This window comes from Mercenaria mercenaria, chromosome 6 (assembly GCF_021730395.1).
Source record: "Mercenaria mercenaria strain notata chromosome 6, MADL_Memer_1, whole genome shotgun sequence".
In the NCBI taxonomy this organism is placed as follows: Eukaryota; Metazoa; Mollusca; class Bivalvia; order Venerida; family Veneridae; genus Mercenaria; species Mercenaria mercenaria.
Genome location: NC_069366.1, coordinates 52,185,030 through 52,193,318, shown reverse-complemented (window position 1 = coordinate 52,193,318; position 8,289 = coordinate 52,185,030).

Genomic DNA, 8,289 nt, shown 5'->3' with positions numbered 1-8,289 from the left:
CTCTCTGGCACTGGAGTTAAATGGGGTTCAACACCAAACATCTGGATGGCTTCCTCACATGAAGAATTCAAAGGCCCGAGCGAGGCTCGAACACATATCGGTGAGGGCAATGGATTCAAAGTCAGTGACTATAACCACCCGGTCACAGAGACCCCTATGAGAGGTAATGAATGATAATGAATAAATGTAAAAACATTATACACACAAATTTCTGTTACTCTAATGCCATTTTCAACTAGAGTTATCAAATCGGAGAAACTGTAGTACTTAAAAACGTCATGAACAGAGCCTGACAAAAGAAATTATTGGAGGGTTTACATATTCGTGTTGACGTAGTTATCTAAGAGGATAAATAAATCAAACAAGGCTCTTTCATTATGATTATGATGAATTCGCATATCAATGGAATGATATTTAAATATTTTCCTAGTCATATCATTTTTTATCACATTAGTTTTGATTAACCAATTTGCTGGCAAGTTTTTTCGAGTTCTTTGCTTTTCAAGAAACTGATATAATTAAATTGATGAAAACCATTATTACAAAAAAGATTATCTAAACGATGTTCTCCGAATATTATTTGAATTACAAGATAAACAAAACAACAGAAAAGTGTTTTTCATTTCTATCGTATAACTATTGATAGATATGGTCCGAGGAGGATAAATTCGCCTGATCACTTTCGCTTATATCATTCTAACCTGATAATACTCTTTAAAATTGAAAGATATTATTAGTCTGTTATTCTCTCTAAATGAGCAGCCACAAGTTTTCATAAGATCACCACAGTCACACTCGCTCCCTGCTGTATTAATCAATAGTGATAGTGATGGACAAAACGTAATTCCGTGTGTTTTTGCAAATATATATATATATATAATAGTTATAATGCAATCGTTCCTGTGAATGTTTCTAAAGATGAATTTGATGGGGTCATTTAAACAGAAAATTACTTATTAGGGTTGCACATACATTCATAACCTAGGATACTAAATACTAGAAATGAACGTATATCTTACTTTAAATATATTTGTATCATAGCTTGGTGTTTTTTCTTAACACAGTTGGTGGGGGTAAATCGTATACACCAAGGGCATACCATTCCATTTCAGGTCATGGGTAATGGAGGGCTATGGTTAAGTGAAAGGGAGGGGGGGGGGGGGGGGGGCATTTTCAACACAGTAGAGTGCGGTATCTATATCTGTTCGGGTATCAGATACCCGCACGGTTAGTAACCGCACTGTTCAGTTTTGGTCAAATATCAACACACTGAAATAAAAAAAAAATATTTCAAAAATATTGAAACAGTTGATTCTTCTCTAGTAAAATTGTGGTAGATCTAATTTATATGGATCTGTTTTAAAATGTAAAATCCAGGGCAATTAAGTTCCAGTCATAGAATCCATCACAACTTCTGAAAAATTGTTTTAAGTTGTTAGAAGTTAAATGTACTGCCACTAAAATTAATCATACCCGAGCGCGATGTAATGTCTTCAAATTGCGTATTTTTGCGTTTATTCTGACCAGTCTCTGACTGGTTTGGGGTAATGTTCTCTTCCTTATCCAGTTTTGGGCATTTAGGCCCACTGATGTCATTTTCAGTGTTATTTGGATCAAGAACGCTAGATACCATTTTAAGAATTTTATTTGAAGTATGTTTGTTATTTCTAACTGCTGTCGTGGACCTACGAGGAGTGTTCGATATGAATTGCTTATTGTCCTCTAGCTCGATATCCACGTGGGGCACGATAAAAACCAATACCTACCTGTATAGGGTTATTCAGTACCTACACAACGGTGTATAAATGTACATGTTAGACTAAGTGTAAGACATAAAATTTGCCATTTGAATACACACAATCATTGACCACTGTAGTAAAAATGGTTGGTAGAAGCGTCGACAAGAAAGATGAAATACGGGCTTACATCAAAGCTCGCTCAAAACTTGGTTGTTCTTTGAAGCAGCTGATGACTGAACTTTCTACTGCTTATGGACCTTCTTGTGTGTCTTATGACACAGTTCGGCGGTGGAAAAAGAAATTTGAGTCTGGTGTAGAGTCCATCAAAAATGCACCGAAATCAGGTACGACAAAATCTGCATCTCGTAAAGAAATCGTTTCCAAAATAAAGGAAATCATTGAAGGAGATGCCAGATTTACAGTTCATGATATTGCACGAAAGGTAGGCATATCACTGTCAATGGTTCACCTTATTTTGAAGAAGCATTTGAAAGTCAGAAAGATTTCTGCTAGATGGGTGCCACATCTGTTGACTGATGAGCAAAAGAGGCAACGGGTTAAAGTGGCCAAAAAGCTGCTTCAAATGTTTCCAAAATATGACAAAAAGCAGTTTGCCAATGTCGTCACAGGTGATGAAACCTGGGTCCATTATTTTGAGCCCGTCAGAAAGGTTAGCTATAAGATCTGGGCCACTAAACACAGCAATAATTGCCAAACGTTCTTTGAGTGCAAAGAAGGTTTTGTATGCAATCTTCTTCTCTGGTGAAGGAGTCGCAATAAAAGTGCCGGTGAAAAAGGGCAAAAGCATCACCGGAAAGTACTACAAAGACGTAGTACTGAAGAAACTGAAAAAGTATTATCAGAAACGACGCCCTGCCACTGGTTTTAAACATGTCCGTCTTCTACATGACAATAGAGAGTTTGAGATTTCAACCTTCGCCTTCCCCTTCAGTTAACGTATAAAGTTGAAGTTCGATTAAAATTCCTTGAGATTTCAAACATTAGAATGAACCTTACTTCTTTTAATCCGCCCATTCAATTTGTCCGTAATTATGATCGTTTTTTTCGTGCATTTTGATACCAATTGTCCGAAAGGGCAGGAATTTTACAAGCGGCTTTAGAAATGAAAAAATGAAAATTAAATAAAAAACATTTCAATTAATATAATCATCGCATGGATATTAGAGCGGTTACCAAATTTAAAAAAAAAATTCAGACGATAAAACAATGTGAACAATGTAAAAAATCGTTAGTGTTGCTCCAAACATTTAGGTTTTATATAAAATTATGTCAGTATAGTCAGTATACAATGCACGATTGTAATACATGAGAGGAAATAAAAATGATTACATGTATTACATACCTAAAATTATTTTCCATTGGGTTTCAATGGACCGCGATCGTGCAATATTTTTCCATATTATGACGTTGAACGCTTACATATCGGACTAGTCCCAATCCGTGACTCTAGTTACCTCCCCTGACGGTGCGTCCATTGCGGACCTCATTTCTTTAGATTTTTTGTTGCTATTGTGTGTTTGTTTAATTTATAGTTTATGCAACATTTTGTTTACTTTTACACTTTGATTAATCTGACCTATTAGATACTGGCATATAGTAATTTGTCAGACTGAAATGAAATGAAAGTTATAATTACGTCATGAGTTGGACTAATATAGGACGTAGAATGGTTTCTTAACCCGTTGTAATGGAAAGAATCACGTGACGTCCATGGCGTCCACGCGCACGTTACGACAACAAGTTGACGTCATTTTCGCGGAAAATATTAATGCGCGTCAGTTTGATTTGTTAATTGCGTTTTCGGAGAATTTTTTTCCGTATTTTTTCCTGTCTTTCGTGACAGAACGATCATTTAGATATAAATTAATCATTTGATAGTGGATATGTAATAAAAGGTTATCAACTTTGTATGTGGATATATGCACTCGTTCTTTCGCAGACAATATTGCCGCTGCAGAACTCGTGCATATATCCACATACAAAGTTAATAACCTATGATGATCGTATCAAAGTGATAATGCCAAACTCTCAGACAGCACAGTATGATTTTAATATACTATTTTATAAGTAAAGCATCTGCGGATCCAGGAATTTTGGTTAGAGGGACACCAACATTAAAGAGGGGGTCACCCAATTTAAGGGGGTGGGGTGGGGAGGGGGGAGGGTATAGGGATATGGTAGGGTCACACCGAGTTTCAAGACCGACTTTCTTTGTAAAATGTAAGAAACAAAGGGGGAATTAACCCACAATGTCCCTCTGCCTGGCTCTGGTTCCGTGCATTTAAAGAATGGAGTTATCCCATACGGCTAACAGGAAACGTCTCTCATCATGATATCATAGATCTGAAATTGTCTGATACTTCAGAAGAATTTCCGTCTTACTAGTACCATTTTATGTTTCTGATTAAAACGCAAACTTCACTTTATACGACAAAAAGGCCCCTCTGGTATAATTGATACCGCCTGGGGACACAAATATGCCGTAGAAGTTAAAGTTTGAACAAAATCTCAAAGTTTCTCAAAATCAGTTGATAACTTCATACTTCCAGGTTCAATTCAATGTATTTAGTTAAAATCATTAGCCATACAAAACTTCATTATTCTTATACCTATTGATAGTGTTTCGCATCAAATTTAGTCTAATTATATATATGGATAATCAAATAACTTAATAAGCAGAAATCCTGAAACTAAGCTTTTTATTTCGCATAGTAATAAAGAGAAGTCTTAGGCTTACGTGATATTACATGGAAAACTTTAGTAGCAACGTGTGATATAAATAAAATACACGCATAACGGTGACGTTTTACCCAAAATATATATGAGAGACGTTGAAGGGGAAGGCGAAGTTTGAAATCTCAAACTCTCTAATGCCCCCGCCCATACCTCCGCAATAGTTACGGCGTTTTTGAAGAAAGAAAAAGTAACTGTTTTGCCTCACCCCCCGTATTCCCCAGACCTTGCACCATGTGATTTCTTTTTGTTTCCGAAATTGAAATCATTCCTTGCTGGGCGGAAATACCAGTCCCGACAGGCACTTGGATCTGCCATTCATCAGTACCTTATTACTGTGCCCAAATCAGCGTACCGTGACGCATTCAAGAAGTGGATACATCGGCTGAAACTTTGCATTTCTGGCCACGGGGGAGTACTTCGAGGGCATGAAATGAGCCCTTTTGGGCTAACTTGAAATTTGAAGTCTCCAGATAGAAATAAGCAATTCATTTCGAACATCCCTCGTATGACCAGTCCAACTAACTGCCCAAATTCAAAAGACTTTTGCCAGAGAGAATGCTACATTTCTCGCTTGCAATTTTGATAAAGCTTTTTTTACTAGCAGTATTATAAAACATTATAATGGACCTGTGACGAAGTTTGTAAAGCCCTTTCCTTTTTATTGAACAACATTTACATCAGGTTTGGGAATGCAGTTTTTAGACAAGTAGTTGGTTTTCCCATGGGAACAAATTGTGCACCCCTTGTCGCAGATTTGTTTTTATATTGTTATGAAAGAGACTTTATGTTGAGCCTTTCTCCAGATACGCAGGCAGATATTATACCTGCATTTAATAATACATCACGCTATCTGGATGATATTCTTAATATGGATAATCCGTTTTTTGGTCAATTGGTGGGTACTGATTATCCTAGGGAGCTTCAGTTAATTAAAACTAACAATTCGGATACTGATGCTTCATTTTTAGATTTACATCTCTCTATTTATGACAATATTATACATACCAAAATTTATGACAAGAGGGATGATTTTAATTTTAGTATTGCAAATTTTCCCCATTTGGATGGGGATGTACCTCAGGCTACATCTTACGGGGTATATATTTCTCAATTAATTCGGTTTGCCAGAGCGTGTAGTCATGTCAAGCATTTCAATGAACGTAATCAATATATTACAAGTAAACTTCTTCAGCAAGGCTACCGTTATTACATGTTGCGTAAATATTTTGCTAAATTTTACTATCGTAATTCTGATTTAGTTTTAAAATTCAATAGTAATTTAAAGACACTTCTGCGAGAAGGTATTTCTAAACCCGTTTTTTTATGGGGATGTGGTTTACAAACTTCGTAAGATCTTGGGTCATGGTAATTTTCCAAATGTATTTGGTAAAATTATAAAATGTTTTATTAAAAGAGGTTATGACCCAACTGTTTTGAGACATACCGCATGTTTAGTGTTCAACCCGTTTACAGTTGGACACTACACTTTCCTCTTTGATTGTGTCTGACGGAATTGTAAATTTTCCCCATTTGGATGGGGATGTACCTCAGGCTACATCTTATGGGGTATATATTTCTCAATTAATTCGGTTTGCCAGAGCGTGTAGTCATGTCAAGCATTTCAATGAACGTAATCAATATATTACAAGTAAACTTCTTCAGCAAGGCTACCGTTATTACAAATTGCGTAAATATTTTGCTAAATTTTACTATCGTAATTCTGATTTAGTTTTAAAATTCAATAGTAATTTAAAGACACTTCTGCGAGAAGGTATTTCTAAACCCGTTTTTTATGGGGATGTGGGTTTACATACTTCGTAAGTTCTTGGGTCATGGTAATTTTCCTAATGTATTTGGTAAAAATGTAAAACGTTTTATTAAAAGAAGTTACGACCCAGCTGTTTTGAGACATACCGCATGTTTAGTGTTCAACCCGTTTACAGTTGGACACTACGTTTTCCTCTTTGATTGTGTCTGACGGAAGAGGGGGAGGACTCTATGATAAGCAGTTTTTAAATCCTACCAGGACTGAACTGTTTTGATATCTGTCGTCTGGCCTGTTTCGTCGGGCCCTTAAGGGTGTTTCTCTTGTTGCTCTGTCTTCTGAAAAGGCATTGAGTACATACGTTTTCGGTTCTAAAGGTTTGCTTTTTATATATTTATACACGAGCATTTTTGTGTTTTACATGCCATGCCTTTTTGTTTCCATTACGTGTGTTAGAGATTCACCTGGAGGGGATTACTTTTATTTACACTGTCCCGTGTCTTTGGAACATGGTGGGGGTAAGATCATTGTATTGATCACGTGCGTAATGGGCGCTAGACCCTAGAGTAATTTTGTCTCCTTCGATGAGTATTATTAGGTGCAAGGTTGGAGTCTCATTGTATGTATACATGTTTATTATAGAGACCCGTAGGAACAGGCGGGTCATTTGCGCCCCATCCCCCGCCCTGCTTATTTTTTTTTAGTTTTTCAGCTTCAGCATAACCTACTGATATGATATCTGTTAATGATGTATATAAATATTATGCTATATGTACACTATGTTATAATGCAGAATGTCTGAATTTGAATTGGCATGTCTTTGAAACTGCGTTTGTTAATTCATTTAAAATATTTATCAGTGTATTTTAATGCAATTTCATACAATTTCATTCTATATATAGTTAAAGCGAATGTAAATGCAAAGTTATTTTAATATTTACCAGTGCACAAAAGTACAAGCTGGGCAAGAAAATTTGCTTAAAACAGAAAAAAAACTTGAAAGTTAAACTTCTAAACCTATGTGACATATTGAACTTTAAGCTATGGGTCATAGCATTGCCCGTAACATTATTTGGAAATTTTATTCAGAATAATATTGAAATCCCTTGATGGTTTTCATAGTTATGGAGAGGAAACAAAAACAGACTCATTTATCTTTTATCTCTAAGTTGCACCTTCATATTATCGTCTTCGTGCTATGCACGACACATTATCTTGTTTTGGGATATATTTTTGCATACTTTGTTAAAGTTCAGGGTAAACTGTTTTAAATGCCGCATATAATACACATACAACACAAGTTACAAAGCTCTTGTGCGACAGACCAGGTATCCACTAACAGATACTTACACTTGCTTATTTTTACCTCCTGGTACAACCTTTTAAATCTACATCTGAAAGTGGACACTCTACCACTAAGCTAATGCGACGATGTTAATATTCATGGTCGCATACATGCATGCATGATTTCCCTGGCACTTCTTGGAATAAACTTACAAAATACAACTGTGTTAAATTTTTCATTTGGAAATTTCATATCACCGATTCACCTTCATATACTATAACATAGAAATACAACAATATTCATGTTTGCTTCCATATATAAGCTCAAGCTACCTGATTGAGTGTGTTTTATCATTGCCCTGTACTTTGTGGTTATAGATTATTTTGGCCTATAACATTTTGTAATATGACAATATTACATATAATACGTCGAACCCTTCATAAATATGCTGATCATAAAACATGTGTTTTTACTTTGTAGCCGTTAAATAAGTGTTTATGGTTGTTCAAATTGTTTACAAATCGTGTTCCTCTTTACTAATGCTCCCTTGTTAAGTTATCGCTTTTCGCTGCACTCTCCTTTCCGCTAGTTTTGTTAGGGGCTGAACGTTATCATTCGCAAAGAATAATTTAGCATTGATATTTTGTTTCGTTATTCTGAAAAAGATATCGTTCTGATATCTAATATAGGTTAGTTGCAACAATTTCAAATAAATAAATATTATTAATTATTTTGACATATTA